Genomic DNA, 23,407 nt, shown 5'->3' on the forward strand with positions numbered 1-23,407 from the left:
TTTAACTGTTCTATTTCATCTCACCAACATAGTATAGTACTATAACCATAATCAGAATCACAACCAACCTCCAACCTCAACCAACCTCCGACCCTGAAATACTAGACCCTGAACAAACCCACCTGGAAGCCCTAAATACTAAACCCAAAACCTAAATTCATAAACCCAAACTCAAATGTAAAAATAACTTAAATAAATCAAAATACGGAAATAGTATATAATTAATTGTTCTATTTCATCTAACCAACGTTATATAATACATATTGCTCACATTTTGAAGTGTTTATGATTGCAGGGAAGGAGGTAATGCTTACACCAAATTCAAATTGACGCATATGGAATGTGATTTCATTCTTCCAGTGTAAGCAACAAAAAGGAAGAAGATACATAGAGTTGGAGTCATTACATAAAACATTACTACAACACGGAGGTAGTTTAGATGGTAGTATCTAAAATCAAGAAGCAAAGCTAGAACATTAAAACTATGCTTAGAAACCATAAACCCATGTCTACACGTCCTGGGTGAGTGCTCCAGATTGACACAGTGCCAGTGTTTCAAGCAAGTAGTTCTCCGCAGCTACACAAACATTTTCTTCAGTGAAAGCCACACACTTCAATTCCATCCCAACAGCGTGCATTTATAACATAATAGTGTCACTACAGCGGAGCAACCTATACAAAGCCAAAGTCGCTTAGTTCTATAAAAACATTTATTCTAAACCAAATGTATTTGTTTTGGAATCACAAAGAGAATATGACATGAGCGAAATACAGTCGATACATAGCACAAGATAAACATTTCTATTTATATGGAATAGTAAATCTATATATGACATGGTACACATGGTTACATAGAATGGAATTGTTATACATTTCCATTTGCGAGGAGTGAACTACACTCGATACATAAAACAAGATAATTATTTCTATTTGATATATTATTGTATATATACGTATAACTTGGAACACAAAAGTACATTGAATGGAATATAAATTCTAAATACCTTATGATTGTTTCTACATCATAAAGAAGTGCAAAACGGAAGGGTACGTGAATGATTAACAATTTAAGCTATTCCATGTCACATAGCATAGACCGATCAAATAGCTCTACATATACTATCTTTGTTTCGATTCCAAACAAAATTACCATAGATTTCGATGTAAACAGATGAGTAAGACAAATCGGTAAAAGTTCAGCCCTAAATCGATTCGGTGACCTTTGTCTACTAGATCCGAGATGCAACCCAAACAGGGAAAAAGAGCATCGCAAGAATAGAATCTAAAACACATACCCTAGAACTTACAGTATTGCAATAGATCTGAGACAAAGCGCCGATGTGAATGGAAAAATGGTCAGTGTGCTCCTTCTCCCCGATTGGACTGTCACGACGTCTTCTCGCAATAGATTCTCAAAGTGGAGACGATTCCCTTTGCAACACAATTAGAGAAAGAAATAAACTCAGAGAACACAGACGGTGGCGATGGGGAGGAGGGAAACGTGGTTGGAAGAGGTGGAGAAAATCATGGATCAATTTCTGAAAAATTACCAAATAAAGGTAAAAAGAAAGATGTGAATATGATTACGCCACGAGTAATTTGAAACAGCTAATAACTAGGATTTTTTATTTTTATTTTCTTCAGGTTTCACCGGTAGAATGAAAGGGTATTTTGGCAATATTATAGGAAAGACAGATGGTGTATCGATATATTAGGGAAATTGGTTAGAAGGTGAATTATGGTTTTTTTCAGCGTCATACAGCCAAATTTCCCTAAAAATAAACTCAGAAACAAACATGAACTTCAGTCTTCAAAACAAAGTCGTAATAATAAACTGAGAAACAAACAAACAAACTCAGAAACAAGCATGAGATAAAGGTTTAGCAACCAAGACAAGTTGATCTACAGCATGAACCACCCATTCCCTCGCGAAAACTTTAGAGAACGTTTCAGGAAGCTTTTCCATCAGAATTTCTGCAACTTGAAGAGCATGGACCAAGACTTGTGGATATACGAAAAAGATATAAGATGTTGCACCCACTATCACGTGAAGTAATTTAATAGTAAACAACATACCTAGATATATTTGTGTCATCATTTCTGAAGTGCTATCAACTTTCCGATAACTGAGAGACATTTACGGCGAACCATGAATCTATTGGAAAGAAAAAAGATAGTTTAACATACAACAGAGAGTACCTGCGCTAGAACTGGAAGAAGATCCAATCCAAATTGCTGAAGAAGTTGAGGTTGATCACTAAGCAATTTTTCTATCATCAACATGAGAAGGATCTGCTCCAATCAACATCGTCTTATCATGCTGACATCTGTAAAACCAAGAACACAAAACTAAGCACCAGTCACAACACTCACAAATAAATAAACCATAAAACATAAACCTAGAAACAATGATATCAGCGCAGCGCTCTGTTAGTGATATCAATAAGCCCATCATCGTAATCTCTCAAGCTACACCTAATATGTCTAGACTTTGGCTTAATCTGAATCCCATCAACATCATGTGAGACGATACGCTCAACTACGTATTGAGATGTATATATAGTTCCGGAGACCGCGACCACGATCACGGCTCTTTCCTCCTACCTCCTTCGCGGAGATTCCAGGTCCATCATCTAACAATCAATAGCGAAATTAAGATCGACTTACACGTAGATATGTTCAACTATTGTCGATCAAACCTGCGAGAGAGGTGACGACGTCGGCGTATGGTAGCGTGGTCATCGTCGACTTCGGGGAAGAGAGAACACATATCCTTCGTCGGGTTGAAGTTTTCTTCACCGACTAAAATCACCTCTCCGAGACCCGCCTCTTAAGTTAATTGCCATTTTTCATTTTTTTTAATTACTTATTAGCCTAAGAACTAGAGATGTCAAACAGGTTTACCCGTCCCGTTCCGTCCCGTACCGCAACGGGTTAGTCGTCGAGCGGGTTACAGCGGGCCTGTCCCGCGCGGGCTGCGGTCTTCAAAATGCCGGCCCAAACCCGTACCGCGGGACGCTTCCTTATCAAACCGTCTACTACAGTTTTTTTCATGAATGCTCAAGTATAAGAGTTGTGTAAGAGAGTTGAAGAGAGCTCATTTAGCTTCACTAAAGACTTATCAAAATCGATGCCACAAAGCTCCGTTTGTGCTTGCGTTCTTGAGTTAAAAGCCTTCTTTTGTTATCAGCATAAGCTTTTGTTGAGTTTGAATCTGATTGAGTTGTTATCTTTGTAATAAGTTGGCTCAAGTGTTTTATGTCTTCATCAAACCATCTTTCTTTTTAATTATTTGGATTGCAAAGAAAATCGTGAATCACTTTACCAAATTATACAAGTGACGTGTTATACAACTAACTTTTCTCCTAAACACCACTTCACAATACTGAAAACAAAACCAATCAACTTAAACAAAAAATATCACATTGTAATAAAGCAATTCATAGTTGTGTGTAATAAAAAGAGAAAACCAAATCAAAACAATACCAGAGCTCGAATCGTCATCGCTGGAGCTGGAGTCGTCATCGCCGGAGCACGAATCATCATCACCAGACGAATCATGCATCATCGCCGGAACTCCTTATGTTTTATGGGGGAAAAGTCACAAGAATCGTTTTCTCTCTCTCTCTCTCTCTCTCTCTCTCTCTCTCTCTCTCTCTCTGATATCTTGCATATTTCTATTGTTTTATCCATTCATCCATGTGCATTTTGATCGTATAGATTAGGATTTAGCCATGTTTAGGTTGCATTTTGCATACATGAGTCCTTATCAGGTATTGGAGTACCACATGGAGTTCTTGGAGACACTTGGAGGCATTTGGAGCTCAAAAAGGAGTGTTTAGAGTGGTCATTGGGCGAGCAAGGCATGGGAGCGACCAGTCCGGAGCGACACCACCAAGTCGCTCTGATCTCCCTATCAGAGCGACCTTACCAGAGCGACAAGGAGAAGTCGCTCGCGTTTTCATCACTCGGAGACGCGAGAACGAGCCCGGAGCGACCTCTCGCAGCGACACAGCGAGGTCGCTCCCGAAGCCTGGAGCGACTTATCGGAGCGACGGGCTGAGGTCGCTGCGCGTTTTATTTCTGCTCGAACTTGTGATTTCTCAAGGGCCTTTTGGTCATTTTATTATGCACGTTTTTATTTTCTAAACCTATGTTTTAATACTCTAAGAGCCACCAAGAGGAGGATCATCTTTGTTCTTAGAAAAAACCACCAAAAACCTTTGGAAAGTCATCTCTTTGAATCAATTGATCAGTTTATTATTGAAATTCTGTGTTCTTATCTATTTCATGTGTTTCTCTACATGATTAATCTGAAATCCAACATGGGTTTAAGAGGAATCATGGAGATTAGTGAGTAATCACCTTTTGAATTCATGGGTTAGGGAGATTAAGGGTGATTAGGTTAGAACTAGGATGTTTTAGTGTAGATCATTCATATTTCCTTGCTAGTAGAGTGAACATAAAGCATCTTCTGAGTTGGCCACTCAGTAGTTGATCCTTAGGCATTTCCCACCCGAAAGGTGTTCGAGGAAATGTCCGAGACAACTCTTCTTAGCTTTTAGCATACTTTGCCAAAGACATTTGTTGTTAGAGGTGCTAAGAAAGCCATTGGACTTTCTAGTTATGATTGCTTTCATATTATTCAGCCAAAGACATTTGATGTTTGAATTGTGTTAGCAAATGAACATTCATCTAGGCATAGAGTTTGTTTAGGATTGTGTCCAAGCTTAAGGTTAATAGATTGATTGATCGTTTGCTATCTTTAGTTCGAAACTTGATCACCCGAGGTCTAATCCCTATATCCATGAGTTCTCTTTTCCAATAGTTAAGAAAGTATCATTTAGTTATTCCTTTTAATTAGTCTTAGTTTAAAAACTCATCTAAATCATTGGTTGCACTTAGATTAAGTGATTACTTGCATTCTCGGTGCTTTGATATCTCTCAGAACTGGAGGCGAAAGCAGAAATGGGGACTTAGGGTTGCGGGTCTTCAAAATCTCGCGGGTTAAGCCCATTCCGCTTTCGACCCGTCCCGCTTTTGACCCGTCCCGCTTTGAACCCGTCCCGCGAGGCCCGCAATTTTGCGGGCTTACCAAATAGAGGCCCAATCCCGCCCCGCAGCAAGCCTTTACGGGCCAGGCCCGCGGTCTAGATCCTTGATTGCCATCCCTACTAAGAACCACACTTAAGAACCCTGAATAAACATGCTCTAACACTTGTATATAAATATATATATATATAATCATTTAATAACCTCACATTTTATTACATTTTGCTACATATTTGTAGCACATTATTAATACAAAACTTAGGGATTAGTTATTTACAAATACAAATAATCAACTTAAATAAATATTCTTTTTTAAGTTATAAGAAAAAAACTTATTTAAAAGTATAGTGTATTCCATGAATAGTCTTTTCTACGTTCAAATGCGTCTTTAACATTTCTTCTGAAGTAAATCCCATCAGGTCTGGCAACCCATTCACGGTATTGACCACATCTATTCGAGCCCGCTGCAAATGTTTCAAGCTTATTTACAATGTGCATTCCACCGCGAGGATTTCTCGGATTTTTCGGACTCGCGTACCATATATTACAAGTATGTATAGTTCTGTGTCTTCGTTCATAAACAGCCACGAATCCATAAGCCATTCTGTCATTGAATGGTATAGACACTCTCCCCAAGTTTTTGGTTGGTTCTACAGTTCTACATTCGATTTCGAGCTTAATACCTTTGCCGAGTTCGTTCCTGATCTCTACATTACTTTTTGCGCAAAAAGCTTCACTCGATTCAAAACATATTGTAATAGCAAATAGAAACACTATGAATTTATTCATTTTTTTTTTGTGAGATATAATTTTTGAAGTAATTAAATTATCTGTATCCTGTATTTGTAATCGTTTTGTGTGGAAAACGTTTGCCTCTATTTTTAAATAGTATATTAATGGCTTTAGCTAAATTTGGAAACAGACATGACCCAAGTAAAATACAACATGGTTTTGTGTGGAGAACATTTGCCTCTATTTTTACTCACGCTAATGTCGAAAGAATAGTTATCCAAATAAATCAACTGGTATAAATTAAAAGTCACCGTAAAAATTAAAGAAACTAAAATATGTGGAATTCAATTATTTTAACAAGAACTAGACCTTGACCCGCGCGACCGCGCGAATATTTAATTTGTGTTTGTATTTAATGATATATTTGTTAATGTAGTCACATTTTTAAATGTAAATGTTATATTTGTACTTAATTTTATATTTTAGCGTAAAATGTATCACCGATATTAGGTATTATATAAAAAATCTAACATTTATATAATAATATCCATGTCTAAGATATATAGCTAACACAATTTTTAAATGAAAAGTATAAAAATAGACAATTATGAATTAGTATGCTATTTATAAATGAAACATTAGTTATAATATTTGTAAAAAATAAAATGATTGTTAAACTTCTATGAATTTGAACATATACAAATTAAGATTAAAATAAAATAAATTTGATGTAACGATAAGAAATTATAAATGAGTTTAAATTTGTGTACATTTAAACCACGACCTTGTAGATGTTTGCTTTTATTTTTGTAAATAAATATTTATTTTGTCTAAGTGATAATATGTATTTTAAAATTTTACCTGTGTTAAATAATTATTTAATAAAATTTATAAGCATAATAATTTTATAGTTTATATTTTTAAATTTTATTTTATCTTGTAAACCGTCAATTGTATTACCACCATTTTTAGAATATGATCCTTGCATCAATTCAAATGTTGTATTTTGTTTTTTTTTGTGGATCAAAATTTAATGAGAATGTCTAATAAATTATTTTATATACATGGTAAGTTTGTAAATAATTGTAATGGTGCATGTAATATATTTATATTGGTAGAAGAAGAATTTGTTCAAAAAAAGAAGAGTAACGTAAATTGTGGGAGAAAATAAAACAAAAATGTAATTTATAGTTTACATAAATATATTGTGTATATTATTCATATTCATGAATGTTTATAAATTAATATGATATAGATAAGTTAAAGATTTATATTTAATTGATTCTGAATTTAATTTAGGAAATGTTTTATTAATTTTTAAAAAGACATGAAAAGCATAAAATTAGGAGTAATTATTACTTCATTAATTTAAAAAGACAAAGATTACTTAAAAGTAGGTTCATTTAATTATTTCAATGGCATTAAACTGTAAATATTGTGCAAGTTTAAGGGTTAGTCTCAATTGGTACTTCTCTTTTAATAGATTAGATGTAGAATCTACAGTTTACAAATGGGTCAAAAAAACTAATCATCTTTTTCTACACGACAAATCATGGGAGTCGTGTACACACAAGAGAGAAAATAACAAGTTTATTTATAATACTCGGATGGGCGGCTAAGCAAATGAACGAAACAGTACAAATACATTTTTAATTTTTAATAAATTTAAGTTTTTTTAATTATAATTTTCACTATTTTTACTACAAATTTTACTTTTTTACAAATTATATATTTGTTATAATATTAAAACAATTCATAAATATTATAAGTATTTTACTTTGTTCACAATATGTTCTTTTCTTGAATTTATTAGATTTGTAATAAATTTCTTCTTAAATATTATAATTTAAAAAATTCTAAAAAGAAAATTCAATTTTTTTTAAAGAACAATAAGCAAGTAACAATAAAATATGTTATTCTTTGTTACGGTTTAATATTTATAAATAACATGTTAGCTTATATGTTTGTGTATTATCATATTTGGAAAAACATATTTGTTTTTTTTGATGATTCTTCAAATTCACATTAACAAAAATTTAAAAAAATAATGAATTCCTTAATTGTTTCCTTTTTTTATTACTAAATTTTTTTTCTTTTTTTTATCACCAAAATTTAAGTTAAACCAAAAAAAAAAGAAAACCACAACTATTTGATGTATTGCTAGAGATAAATATTATTTATAGAGCATTTGATGTATTGTTAATACTTATTCGAATGTTATAAGAACTTTGAAAGAGCTTTTACAGATGATTAATAAAATAACATTGCATTTCTTATATTCTTGTAGAATATGAATCCAATTAAAAATATTTTGAGGAAAAAATGAATTCATTTCAAATTCTTAATCTAATAAAATATTTTATTTAAAGTGAAACGTTAAATAAAAAATCAATAAAAAAACCATACTTTAAAAAAACTGTAAACCACATCCCTCGACAACTCAATGCAGTTAAAATAAATATTAAATCCAAGATATTTAGCCTACTAAACTCAAATCCTCACTCACCCACTCAACTATTCACCAATAGGAAAAAAATATTAAATTTTTTTATGAAAAATGTGACTTGGCCCGTTCTCTGGTTTCTTTTTGGAGAACAAACACCGCCGCACTTGTGCACGTATTCCCTCCTGCACCAAGTTAGTTTGTAACAAAACATTAATCCAACTGTTCATATTCAAAGTTTTGAGCTTTTACAGCTCTAGCTTTAGTTGGGTTTAGTTACCTTACGGCTTATGCTGACTTGCATCTTTGGATTCTTTGACACAATTGTGTTGTTGTTGTTTATTGCTCCACCATTGGGTCTCTTGCTCAGTGGTTCCACTCTTTATTCCTTGCATTATTGATCCAAATTTCACAAGCTTTCAAAGCTAAAATGTTCGTAAGCCCTTGCAAAGAACCAGTTCTTTAGGAAAATACCTTAAGGTGTTTCCTCTTCTTTTTTCGAGTCATTCTCATCGTCATTTAAACCCATCTAAAACTAAATAAAGCAAAATCAGTATACAGATCATAGCTTTCAAAAAAATTAAGTGAGTCAATGCTACTCACAACCCATCAAAAAGAAAACTAAACGTTACACTAATTAAAACGAAATTAAATTTACCACATCAGAGTTAAGAGTCAGATTTATCTTTGTCATCTGACTCAGATTCACCAGCTTCAATGTTGGCCTTTTGATCATTCAACCCAGTGGCGTTTGATTTCTCCAACTCAAAATAACAATATCAATTTAGAAGTCGTAACAAAACCACAAAACTAACTTTAATATAGTAAAATAAACTTACCATTCTGAAACCTATCCATGGTGATTTCCTCATCTTCTTATGAATAAAAATATGGAAAAAAAATTGAACACAGACAAAAGATAAGCTTCCAACTTCAATACAGATAACATTTGTAGTAAAAACATTGAAACTTACCAGAGTTAACCTCACATCTGAGACTACAGTTTGTTTCAAGTTATTTGAATAAATGGAAATGGTGTCGGTCTAACCAGTCACATGGGACATATTTGTATAATCCTGTGAGAAAATCCAAGAACAAATCATGCATTAGCATCATCTCAGTATATTGAGTTTAAGATCACATAACTGTTACTGTTGTACTACTCACACTTGGTTCTTGAGACGCTATCTTCTGCGCAGAATTTGAGCCAAAGCACCAGTTGCCCAAAAGAATAAGATTAGAGTTAACTTAGAAGTTTCAACTTAAAGCAAACAATCTTTCATTCTCCCTTATGGCCTGCACAATGATCTTTCGTAAAGCAAACAAAACCAAATCCAAGAAGACTCAGAAAATAACATGAAACGTTAGTTACTCTGAGATGCCCTGCGGCTTGTGCACTACTATTACAGTGAAAATTCTGAGATTAGACACTGGATTTTGTTTAAAAACTCCGATGATCATGAGTATAAAGAACGGAATAATCTTAGCGCCCAGGAAAAGCATGTCCACACCTATATGCTCTCACCACCGCATAACACGTTCTCGCTTCCGGAACCTTAGAAGCCGGACTTAGACGGTGGAAGAATAAAGCCCAACCGCGCTCCACCCTCTGCGGGATTTTGTATAATTGGTTACTCATTGGTTCTATAGATGGTGTGGTTCCGTCTGGTTACTTCAAGTTACAGAGTACGTATAGGAATTGCTGCTTGCTGACACGGTTGTGGGAGAGTGGCGGGTTTTTTCTTTGCCACACCTTGGAAGTCCATACATTTTGTTTTCGTGAGAAGTGTGTTAGTTATTGTTGTAAACTGGTTATTTGTTATTGAGATTTGATTTGCAAGTCGATGAATTTGGGTTTGCAGGTTCCGTAATTGGACGTTTTTTTAGGTCAATCATTGTTTATTCGGTGTTGACAACTTTGTAACACAAAATCAATTGTAAGCATTATGAAAAAAGAGGAATTTGGAATGTGTAACTCTCATAGCTTTTCTCCAGCCAATCTATACGATAGGAAGGATCTCCTCATTTGTTTATAGTAATAACACTTCTTGCATTGATCTTTGATGGGTTTCATGTCAGAGAACTTGTGCAGTTTCAGAGTCCATTGTTTATCTTCCAAGACTGGGGAAATGATGTAGCGGACAAATACGTTAAACGGTCGATCAAGAGATCTAAAGATCAGAGACCTGTTCTTAGATCAATCACACAAGGAATAAGCAAAAAGTTTTATTATTAATTATCAAAGTCTGAATACAAGGCTTCAATGCATATTTATAATAAATCTTTAAATCTAGAAAACTCTAATTTTAATTAAAATAGAAAAACCAATAAAATATGAAAATACAAACAAAAGATAACTATCTTAATTTATTTCAAATAATAAATAATAAAATATTTGGATATATTCCAAATAATTATCTGCATCATTTTTTCAAGCCGTCGTCTGATAAAAGTAATTTTCTTCTTTTATAGGCACTTCAACTTTTGGACAGAATGGCTTATCAACGCCTCAGTGAAGTCCTTTCAGAAGCACCAGACGACAATCTTGATGTTTATTTACCGTTATAGGTTAGATGCACATGTTGGTAATGTCAACTATCTTGCTTTCTCCCTACCAAACCAGGAAATGTGTTTTGTCACTTGTGGAGACGACAAGAAAATAAAGGTTTGAATCGTGGAATATGTTTTTAGAGTTTGATTATGGGTGCATCTTGCTTATTACTTTTTATGCAAAATATTGAAGTTCCCACTTGCGATCTAATTAACGAGAGACATGTCTCAACAAGCCCGTTAAACTTAACCATCATGAAAAAGTGTATACAAACTTCCTCTTGTCAGGGCCAAAAGAAATCTTTCTCAACATTTAAAGTTTTGTACTGCTTGAAAATGTCTTAAGGTTTCATACTGTTTTGAATACCAGGAGAGCATCACATCTTACAAAGAGGGATGATGGTCATATGGTTATCTTCTTTGAGAAGGATGGTGCAGAGAAGGATCTCTCTTGGCCCTGACAAAAGGAAGTTTGTATACACTTTTTCCATGTTGTTGGTTAAAGTTTAACTTGCTGGTTTGAGTCAAGCTTTTGAAATTCCAGAATATGAAACAATAGGATGCTTAAGCTTGTGATTGTAATAACACTCAGTGGTTGATTGAGCATTTTAAACATTGGCATAAACCCCGTAGAAACAACAAGAGAACTCACCTTAGCTCCAAAGTTGCTTAGCATCAAATCAATTTTGGTGTTTCCAGACATGCCATCTGAAGTTACTCTCACAATGTAGCTTTGGTCCTCGGCATTACCGTACCAGAGGTGGTGGAGCTGGCATGGCAGAAAGCACTGCAGCATGTAATCTTTTATCACCGGAGGAGGTTCCAGAGACCAGACACACACTATCTTGAGTGGGCTCCAAAAAAAAGCAGCAGAATATGAAGCTGGATTTGCAGGTTAACCATGGAAGTCTTCATCGCTGGGATATTTTTCGAGTATTGCACAACCCCTTCGGCCAGCATAAAGAGAGAAGCAGCTGAAAAGATGCTCCGTTCATAAAGGTGCAACAGATCTTCCAAGTAAGAACGGTAACCCATCATCAATAAGGATGTCAAAAAAGGGAGAACAAGGGAGAGGCGACTGTCAGATATATCTGAGCAGTTAAAGTAGAGGCCATGACTGAGCAACAGATCTCCGAAACTGTAACGTTCCCGTCCGACGGGCAGTGCATTAATTTTTTCAAGGCCCGAATGTCTTGTTTACTGACCCTGCAATCACCACCCAAAATTTTTAGTGCTTTGGCCTCATTCGCACAATGTTACAAATCACTTTCCGATAGGTCACTCATCCTTCCACTGATTCATCTTAAGTATGTTTAACTCTGGAGTTCTAAACATATGTGTGATAGATAAGGTAAGCGCATTCGCACAATGTCACAAATCACTTTCCGATAGGTCACTCATCCTTCCACTAATTCAGCTTAAGTACGTTTAACTCTGGAGTTCTAAACAGATGTGTGCTAGATAAGGTAAGCGCACTTTGGTGACATAGGTGGCAAAATCAATTTTATTAAACTTTTCCACATATACCAGAAATTGGGATGTTACCATTAGTGACAACTTGTCATGTGGGAAAGTTGTTAAAGGGTGAGATCTTGGGTTCGAGAAACGCTAACCGCACCAATAATCTACGTGACGGATTGTTACAGAAACGCTCTCAAATTATCATTGGCAGTGACAAGTACGAAGCTTTTGAGAAGAGTCTTGATGCCGGCGAGCTTGGGCTAAAGCTTTGCCTCCATAGTCGCGTCTGAGAGGAGCGATTATAGGATCCTTGACTATAAATATTTACGGAAAAATTTACTTTGTTGGACACATTTCCACTTTATAATTACACTTGAAGATATTTTCCCCATGCCACTTTTCATATATGATTTATCTTTCCTACCCTCAACTAAACTCCAACTAGACATTCATAACTCTCTTAACTGATCTCAACTCATTCATTACTGTCCACACATTCAGACAAAAATAAAAAAAAAACAATTAAAATACAAACATGTGTATTCTCTCTCCTATCCCTACTTTTGATTTTTAGATTTATTTTCTCCCATTCCATCTCTTTCGACTTGATCTCTCAGCTCGTTGAATGTATCAAAAATTCGAGACCACCACCGTGTTCCTCTCGCCGTAGCTCCCAACCACGCCTCAAACAGAGCTCATACGCATTTGTAATCATCGTGAGAAGCTTCGCATTCCGAATAGAATTTTGACTCAATGTCTCAGCTCATTGATCGTATCAAAATTCCAAAACCATAACCGTGTTCCTATAAATGTAGCGAAGCCTTAGCCTCATACCACGCCTCAAACAGAGCTCATATGCGCCTGTAGTCACCGCGAAAAGCTTCAGCGGATCCGAGATCCGAGATGAATTGAAAATGTACACGATAAGGACTTCTGTCATCGACGCTGCAGTTTGTGGCGAGTGTCTTGGGAGAGGAAAGAAGAAGCAGGAGGAGAGGTAGGGACGACGATGGTCAGCAGGTCTGAGCTCAAGTGTGGAGAGGACGGACATCGAGCTCTCCTGATGTGGACAGAGGATGTGTGGATGTGATCGGTGTGGACGGAAGTTTTGTGGATGTGATCGGTGTGGACGGCAGCTGTCCATTCAAACCTCGTACTCACAAAACATGTATACATGATCCCATCCATAAGTATCCATCCACAAGAACTTGTCCACGTGGTTACTATCAGCTTATGTAATGTTTTGACGTTTTTTGTTGTTTCCAGCTTAACTAACTGTAAAATTATTCAAAGATGGATACAAAAATGATTTCGATAGGATCTATACTAATTTTTTTGAATTGAATAGTCTCTTGAATCTTTATTTTTCAATACGTGGGAGGGAAGATGAAGCTTGAACATGTATTCATAATCCGTCCACAATCATCCGTCCACAAGAATTTGTCTGCTTTTCATAGTAAAAGTTAGTGAACTTGTATTTTTGCATTATCATTATTCAAACACCATCCATTGTGCTTCGTATATTCCACCTAGTTCAACCACTAAGTTCACAAATCACTCGTACACATCTGTTTCTTAAGAAACTCATAATGCTCAAAAAATTGAACTATCCAAAAATCTCAAAGATCTTAAGAAAATCTGAAAACTCAAACTTGAATGAATTTTCATCCATAAATTTTCAAATCTATATTTCTCGAGTTCATGTTTTTATGACTATGTTTCTCTGTCCACGTCTTCTTCATCCATGTTTTCCATTTACGTCTTTCTTGTCTGTATGTTTCCGTAAGAAAATAAAAATATAAAAATATATATTAAAATGTAGAAAATAAAAAGTTATAATTTATGGTATTAAACAAAGTTGATTTATATATCTTTAACTTTTGAAAATAAGAAAATACAATGAAGGTGAATTAAGAATTATAATTATATAAAATCCTATTTCTCTCTCTCTCCAACTAAAGAACCATTCCATCAAAATTTTAGTTAGCTTATGGTTGATTCTTTAGAAACAATATGCTTCTACTTATACAAATTAAAAGCAAAGTTATTTTTGTCTAGAAAAAGACAGCTGTCCATACAAAGTACACACAAAGTGTGTTAAAGATACAATGTGTCCTCAAATGAAAAGAGAAGACATAAAATCTCTTTCTGTGTAAGTCTCTCATATCACTCATATTTAATTACGTCCCTCTTTTAATCTTTAAAACATACATTAGTAAAAATGCTTTGATTTTAGAACTGCTTTTAATTATTACAATGAGTATTGGCTGCATTTAAAACAAGACAAAAACACAACCAATTGTTAATAAAAGTATTTACTACATTCAAATAAATAAATATAATTATTAATATAATTAGTTTTAACATATTTTATTAATCAGTGTGACACTTTTGTGAACCATATGTGGTATTAACAATATGCTACAATATGTAACAAAGTATTAAAATATGAGTTTATTAAATGATTGTGCAAATCTATAATAATAATTTGGAGTTTAATCTCACCTCAAGCAGCCACGTCCTCATTTTAGTGTGGGCATATGTCGCCACGTGTCGACACTTAATTGGTTATTTCTTTTTTTTTTCCATTATTTGGTTTGGGTTCCGGCTTCTTTTATTTTGTTTATGGTGGCCCATCTTGAAGCACGCCGAGGGTTTCACCTCTCGTCTCCTCTTCGCCTTCGTCTTCTACCTTCTCATCATCGAACGCGAGACGCAGAGATTCGAGACGGTTCAGTATCCATACGCCTCCGATTTCAATAACTCTGCAGCTTAACTCCACCTCACCCCTTTTAATCCACTCCTTCCACTTCAATTGTTTAATCAATACACCTCTTCGTATTCTATCGTACCTGGCTTAATCCTCACCTATAAATACCGCATCTCACCATCTTACGATGCACACCTCAGATCAGACGAAATTTAGCAGTAAACTCTTTTCTAGCAACCGATTTCGATGGCGTTCACTCTTCTTAACGACTTGAGAGCCGGCCGAGGCTCCAATACTGCCGAGGTCCGTCTGCTGAGGCTTTGGGAGGCTAGGAATATCAACAAGGGCGGAGAGCTTATGAGTCTTGAGAAAGTAGATATATGACATGAATAGGGTTCTTCGATAGATCCAAGCTGGTGAGTAGGAAAAAAAGTAATTGAAACCAGAAACGGTGAGAAACAAGAGAGACAAAGTCATACCATTAAATCAGGTACACATGTTTTTTGTTGGAGACCGATCTGGTGAGAGATTCTTGTCAGGAAGAATTTTTGGATCTTATAACTAATGGATTTCTCTGTAATACTGATATGGTGATGTGTTTATTATCTGTTGCTGATGTACTTTCTACTGAACCCATCGTAATGACAGTATCGGATAAGTGTTTTAATGGAAAGACTGTTTAGGTTAATACTCGTGTCAAGTAGACAAAGCCTAAAGTCACCAATACAAAGCCTTTCCGGTCATAGTATGATGTGCAGTAATATGCAATTTTTGATTGATTATTTTCTTTGATGGAAGAATAATAACATGTTTCTAGGAAAAAAAACCTCAAAAAGACGCAAACGTGGAGAAGAAACCACAACTTTCTCTTGTCAAAGAAGAAGAATATAAAAACATTATTGGCTTCCATGGTGAAAACTTGGGTCCTAAACATCAGTAAGCTCGAGTAAGTTCTTAAACCGAAGCATAACCATGATCGTTAATCAAGTTCATTTTTTTCTTTTCTTTTTGTGACACAACTTCCAGGTCAAAAGCTTTTAGAGGAACATCCACAACACTTTGATAGACAGGATGCATATGAATATATGGTGAATTGCAAGAGGTAGAGAACTGCTTTTTCTGAAAAAAAAGTTCTCTCTCCAACGTGAGAGGACCATTTTTCACATGTCAATAACAGTTACATCAGCATGTAATCTGAAAATTTTGTGTATTTCCTCAAGGTTGCATCAGGTACAAAGAAGCAAGTGGCAAGCAAAAGAGTTATAACAATGGAGGACACCTCAAAGATGAATGGTGAATCTCAGGAAGCTACACAGCCTACACTAATCAACAAACCTTTTGTTTGTGTTGTTTCTTCAGGGGAGAAAAGACCTTTAACTGTCCCAAAGGGACCAAACTTCCATTGCATTCATGTACCTAAGAGCTGTTGTACAAATAGAGTGGCATTACTTGTCTAAAATCTCTGGACTTCACACGGGAGTTTTGTAATTTGGTTTGATCTTTGAGAAGTAACAGAAGTGAGTTGTTTTTAGTGTGTATAAAAAAACACATGCTCATCGTTAATTAGTATTAACGAGCTCAGAGGAGAACTTGTAGTGTTGAAAGCTAAGAAAAACTTGAGAGATTCTAAGTCTGGGGGAAAGAACCTTGATCTTTGTTCATTCTATCACGAGTAACTCCATCAGTTTAGTGTTTCTGAATTGAAGATGTGGTGATGTTAATCATTGATAAATACCACAAGGGCTTTTAAATTTCGTTAATAATAATGTATTGATAAAAACTATTGTAAAATTATTACTCTCTGAAGAAAATCAATTTGATGTTTTTAAATGACTCGACATATATTTATTGATTATCTCAAATTGATGAAACTGCCATGTTACTTTTCATAAAAAAATTTATATCCATGTTTTTTATTTGAGAAAGGGTTTACTACCCAAGTTCAGAGGTACGAACCTATAGAACAATCCTGTTCAATTCAAGTAATGTCTTAACTTCATATCGTGCCAGAGAAATAAACTAATTGCAAATAATTAACATAATGCAAACAAAGAAATCGGTTAAATGAGTTCCCTCAAAACAAATTATTTTACCTGGCAACACACTCAAAAGAAAAAGCATATCACCAGAAGAAATGATGATTTAATGCTAACAAACTCTACTATTAAAACCATTTTCTGTGAATAATCTCGGGTTCATTTTCGTCATACTCAATCATAAAAATAAGATAACTGCTATTTTTATAAGCAAAAACATATACTTGATCTGATATACCTATTCAATCATTTTAAAATTATAATTCAAAACAAAATACGCGTATTGCGCGAATAAAACATATTAGCCGATTTATGTTCACCAAATAAAAAATTGGAAATTACCACAAATACCACATTCATATTACCACTTTTTATGTTTACACTAATCACTTTTACCATCATTTTTTGGAATGTGAAATTTAAGATTCTAATAAATATATAAATGAATACTTAAAAATATAAAAAAATTAAAAATAGTTTCAAACATAATTTTCGATTTTCAAAAAGAAATTTTGAAAAAATATAAAAAAAATCTCGAAAAAGTTCAAATTTTTTTTTTATAAACTATGAAAACCACATCAAAACCAATAGCATACATGATCTGCATTTCAAATTGTATAAGGAAGGGTGCCAAACCGGTTTAGGGAGGTGGTTTGCAGATCGGATGCAGCATGGAATAAGGAAGGGCGGCAAGCTGTTGTAGCTTGGCAATTTCTAATCAATGGGAAGGAGCACCTCTGTGCTGGATCCCTAACTTTTTCAAATGTTAAATCACCCTTGTGGCGGAGGGGTTGGCTCTTCTCGCAGCAATGGAGGCTGCGATATCGTTGGATTTCAAGCAAATCTCTTTTGAGTCAGACTCAGTAGACTGATGACAGCTATCAAGGACGGCTCAACTGTTTCGGATTTGCACAAAATCCTCAGTGACATTTTCTCTCTATCTTTAGCTTTCAACTATGTTTCTTTCTTTTGAGTCAGTAGATCCTCTGTTTCAAAATTATTTTGTTGTAAACTCACCCGCCCGTAGGGCGGGCCAACCCCTAGTATATATTACTTCAGGGATATCTGGCTGGCCGAAGCCGAACCTACTAATTCTGGGGACATGGTCACCGCACAAGAGGGACCCATCGCAATGGATATTAGATATTCATGTCAACTGGCCACATAAACGGGTAAATCTGATTTTGGTAGATATCAAATTTGAGATGCGTAGTATCTTTCCAAGGCCGCCGTACCACTCGATCACGCTTATGTGGTTAATGATTATATATATTGTTGAGTGTCTTCGGAAAAGGTTGAGTTTGTTCAGTCTGCAAAGGGTTTGCCTCAAGACTTTAAGAGTATATTGATCACAAAGTACCCAGAATTTTTCAAGGAGTGTCTGTGTCTTGTTTGCAAGGAGCAAGCTGATTGCATCTAGCGTAAATCAAGTGTTCAAACAGAATAGAAACAGACATTACCACTATTCCATTTCCATCCACCAACAAGCAAACAACTCAACTGTTTCTATAACCAATTTAGTAGAAGCCTAAATGATCAAGAACCAGAGAGAATCGATAATCTTTTGGGTGGTTTTGTAAGTGAGGTTTTGTAAGTATCAGTTTCTCATTTGCTACTTAAGAAACTCTGAGGAGAGTGAACCTTTCACCTGTCTTTCCCAAGGAGAAAAAGACGTAGACCAACACAAATTAGAATCAAACAAATGAAGAAAATAATTAGTGGCTCTGAAACGAAAATTTGTGATTGATAAGTTTGTTTTATTAAGTTTACTACAACTAACCTTTGATGAAGCTATTGGTTGATATTTGGCAAAAGTTACTGTAGTTGAACTTGTTAGTTTTCAATATTGTTAAAATTAATCATATTCCACATATTTTAGACTTTTTGGTTTTTTTTTTAACATATTCCATGTTACATGTAGTTGAACATATTTTAGACTTTTGGTTTCTTTTATTTTGTGGTGACTTATAATTTATAACAGTTCATTAATTTTTTTTTGGATAACCATACTTTCTACATTAACCTGAGTAAAATATATAGTGACCAATTCATTAACTTGGTTCATATTTTGTTTTGAAATTTAGCTAACACCATTAATAGACTATCTAAAAATAAAGGAAAACGTTTTCCAAAAAAGTTATAAATACAACAGATAGATAATTTAATTACTTCAAAAATTATATCTCACAAAAAAAAAGAATAATTTCATAGTGTTTCTGTTTGTTATTACTATAGCTCTAACTGGTGACCATTAAAATATGAATATAAATAAATAAGAAAGGAATGAATAGGAACAAAACAAAATGAATATTATTCCTTTTGTTCCATATCCATTTTGATAAGGAATGTTTTTCTTCTACAGTTCCTTAAAATTCAAAGAATGATAAGGAATCAAACGCAGCAAAATTCCTCATAAATGGTGCATTTTTTAAGGAATGAGTAGGAATGGACTATTCCACTTAATTTTTATATCCCGATTTGGACCATATAATCAAACAGATGAAGAAAGTAATTAGTGTCTCTGAAACTAAAATGTGTGATAGAATAAGTTTTTTTATTAAGTTCACCACAACTAACATTTGATAAAGATATTGGTTGATGTTTGGCAAAAGTTACATGTAGTTGAACTTTTTAGTTTTCAATATTGTTAAAAGTAATCAAATTCCACATATTTTAGATTTTTGGTTTTCTTTATTTTTTTGGTGACTTATAATTTATAACAGTTAATTTATTTAGTTTTATTCTTTTTGGATAACCATGCCTCGACATTAACCTGAGTAAAATCTATAGTGACCAATTATTTTACTTGGTTCATATTTTGTTTTCAAATTTAGCTAACACCATTAGTAGACTATCTGGAATAAAGGCAAACGTTTTCCACACAAAAAGAGTTTTTGTTTTGTTGGTGGCCGTGCTCTAGTTTTTGGACTTATTATGTTGGTGGCCGTGCTATAGTTTTTGTTTTACAGTTGAATTCCTTCAAAATATTAAGCAAAATGCATGTATTTGTTTTACTCTATTTTTGATACAGAAGTCCATTAAAATCCAAGAAAAATGAATTCTAACATAATCAAATGAAAATTGAATAACAGGTGATTTTAGTTGATTTCAAATTCCATCTAACAAATACCCAATCCAATAACAATGGATTTTCCTTTAAATTAGAATTCCGTTAAATTCTATTGAAATTATGAATTCAATAACACCACCTAAGTGTATAAGTGTTTTTTATCCTTCATTAAAAGTGAAAGTAAAAGTGGTTAGTGTAAACATGAAAAATGGTACTATGAATTGGGTATTTGTAGCAATTTTCCTTTTATTTTAGAAATTTATTAGTGGTAATTGTATAAAAAATGAGTTTGCTTTTTTTTTTGTTTACCTCATCATAATTGATTTTACATATATAAAAGAGAAATTCTCTCAAATAGATATTTTTAAGTTTTTGTCACAAAATAGCCCTCAAAAACAAAAAATGAACAAAATAGCCTCTTTTTATTTTGAAAATTTTAATTTTAACTTTTTTATTTTAAAAAATTTGAAACCATATCTCCAAATCCTCACCCTTTAACTCTAAATCCTAAGTCTATATTAGTTAACCCTAGGGTAAAAATACATTTTTATTCTTTAATAAAATTTATTTTGGTCATTTACTTCATTGAAGGCTATTTTTTTGACAAAAACTTTAAAAAAAAGGCTATCTTAGGGAACTTCTCTATATATTACATTCAATATTATTCAGTCCATTTTATAGATTTTAAAAATTTATGTTAAGCCTAAAATAAATTCAAATGGGCTGAACTAAAAACATACACTTTTCTTTTGAATCTTCAATGGGAGAATTGAAATCATTTTCTGCTGGTAAAGCTAATAAAAAAAAGAAAAAAGTTATGCAACCAAATTTTACTCAAACTATTATGTAACATTATATATACAAATATGTATACAATTTGCCAGAATCTCTCCGGTTCATCTTCCTTTTCCAATTTTTCTTTCTATAAAAATAATCATGTTTTAATACATTAAATAACCAAATATCAAAAGGAAATAATTAAATGGTTATTTTTTTCATATTCGAATTTAATGATATATAATAAAGTATTAAGTGGTTCATTTAATGTTATTTTTTTAATAATCCTAGTAAAGTTGGTCCAATTAAAAAAAAGGCTGAGGAATGCTCTCAGTTTGACATGTAACCATGCTCCTTAAGTTTTTCATTTTAACAATGCTCCATGATTAATATATAGGGGATATTAAAATATTTGCTATGAAAATTTTGGTACATTTAAAAAAGAAAGGAGAAAACGAATAAATGTACACAAGTCTCTCTTCCAAAATAGCATAAAGCGAACTATTCTTTCGCCTTTTACTAATGAATTAGGTTAAGATCCACGCCTAGCGCGGAATAAAAATTTTATATAAAAATTATTTTATGTATTATATATTTTTACATATTATAAAATAATAGATATATATTGAATAATCAAAAGTCAGTAACTATTACATATACAATTAAATTGGTACGAAAATATAAATCAATTTTATTAATCTAAACAATATTTTTTATTTGATAGGATATGTAATTAAATTTAAATGATATTAACATACATAGTATATTTTTAATATTAATGCCTATTAAATGATATTTTCTACTCATCTGGTGTTTTTGACCATTTGTATCTTTAATAGCTAAAACTTTAAATTAATGATAATTTATAAAAAAAAATTAAAAAAGTAAAGTTGTCAGTTTTCGTTCAAAGCTTTTATCAAAAAAATGTTCAAAGTAAGTTTCGAAACTAAAATATTTATGTATTCTATAGGGTTTATAGTTTAATTTAAAACGATATATATATATATATATATATATAAAGATTAATTAAATTAGACTTTTTACTTATATGATTTTGTAATCCTTTGTATTTTGTCATAAAAAAAATTTAAACTATGGATCACAAAATTTGAATGTGAGACTTTTAACAGTTTTAGTAATTCATAGTCGTTTTTAAAATTTCAAAATATAACATATACAAAAAAATCTAAATTTTTATTATATGGTTATTGTGATTGTTTAATTTATTTTAATATTTTAAAATTAAGCAAATATGATAGAAGATACACTAATTTTTATCAAATCTTCAAAATCATTCATTGCCATATATACATTAGCCACATTAGAAAATTCCGTAACTTTTATTTAAGAAAATAATAAAGAACATTAATAATGAATTTATGTTTAGTTTAATAAAAAAACTTATTATATAATTAGATTGACCAATCTATTTTTCTAATGATTCTAAGAATCAACCTAGTGATGACACGTGGCTACCAAAAAATTATAATGTTTCTCAATTAATATATAAGAGATACCGTGTGCTCTCCCTGCCAAATGGCATACTCCTATTTGGTTCTGCCTTAAAGTGGGACCCAAAAAAATAGCATAAAATAAAAATTTACGTGTTACACTTAATTTGGGCTTCTTTCATGGGTTTTGACTCAATTTACTCTATTATTTACAGTATTGAACCAATAATATACATAAGTATTAAATATATTTTCACTTTATGATATTTTGCTAAATATTATATAGCACATTACTAATACCGCTTAGGATTAGTTCTTTTAAATACAAACAACGAACTTACTTAAATATTGTGAAAAGTTTTAGGGAAAAACTTATGTTTCTTTGGGGTATAGCGTAAACCAGTTAAGCGCCCATCCCAACCGTTGAGAATACTTTCTTCTGAAATAAATCCCATGCTTTCCTGTACCCCATTCACGAAATTGGCCACATTTTCTTGTATGGCCTGCTCGAAATACTTCAAGCATAGGATAATGTTTTATTTTAAGATAAGGTTCTATTGCATCCTGGTACCATAAGTCACATACATATTTTGTTCTTCTTTTTCTATTCAGAACAGCGACAAACTCAAAACTAACACTACTATTGTATGGTATAGTTTGTGTTCCCCAATCACGGGTCTCTCGTCCCCAGGAATAACAATGGATTTCAAGAGGAATACCTTCCCAGATGCCGTTAGAAATTACTATGCGGCTAGTTTTGCAAGCTTCATTCAATCCATAACACATAGTAATAACTAACAGAAAAGCTAGAAAATTATTCATTTTGCGATATATGAAGAGTAATGAATTATCAATATGCAGTATTTATAATTCTTTGTGTGGAAAACATTTGTTTTTATTTTTAGATAGTCTATTACTAGCGTCAGCTAATTTTTAAAGCAAACATGAACCAAGTAAATAATGAGGAAATTCTCACAAATACCATATTTAGAATTCTAATAAATATATAAATAAATATTTAAAAAATAGAAAAATTTAAGAATAGTTTCAAACCTAAGTTTCGATTTTCAAAAAGAAATTTTGAAAAAAAAAAAAATTCAAAAGAAAATATTATAAAGAAGTTTG

At 33.0% G+C, this 23,407-nt stretch overlaps 2 long non-coding RNA genes across 2 annotated transcripts; one reads left to right on the plus strand and one right to left on the minus strand.

Moving 5' to 3' along the window:
- Positions 1 to 1,654: 1,654 nt before the first annotated feature.
- On the minus strand, positions 1,655 to 3,638 carry LOC125602020. The gene is made up of 2 exons (XR_007334560.1): positions 2,700 to 3,638; positions 1,655 to 2,633 (listed from the first exon to the last, which is right to left on the minus strand). It is a non-coding gene; the product is annotated as an uncharacterized LOC125602020 (long non-coding RNA).
- An 11,205-nt stretch (positions 3,639 to 14,843) lies between these two features.
- Positions 14,844 to 16,479, plus strand: LOC125602021. The gene is made up of 4 exons (XR_007334561.1): positions 14,844 to 15,438; positions 15,766 to 15,894; positions 15,975 to 16,050; positions 16,169 to 16,479. It is a non-coding gene; the product is annotated as an uncharacterized LOC125602021 (long non-coding RNA).
- The last annotated feature ends 6,928 nt before the right edge of the window (positions 16,480 to 23,407 follow it).

This window comes from Brassica napus, unplaced genomic scaffold (genome assembly GCF_020379485.1).
Source record: "Brassica napus cultivar Da-Ae unplaced genomic scaffold, Da-Ae ScsIHWf_2718;HRSCAF=3482, whole genome shotgun sequence".
In the NCBI taxonomy this organism is placed as follows: Eukaryota; Viridiplantae; Streptophyta; class Magnoliopsida; order Brassicales; family Brassicaceae; genus Brassica; species Brassica napus.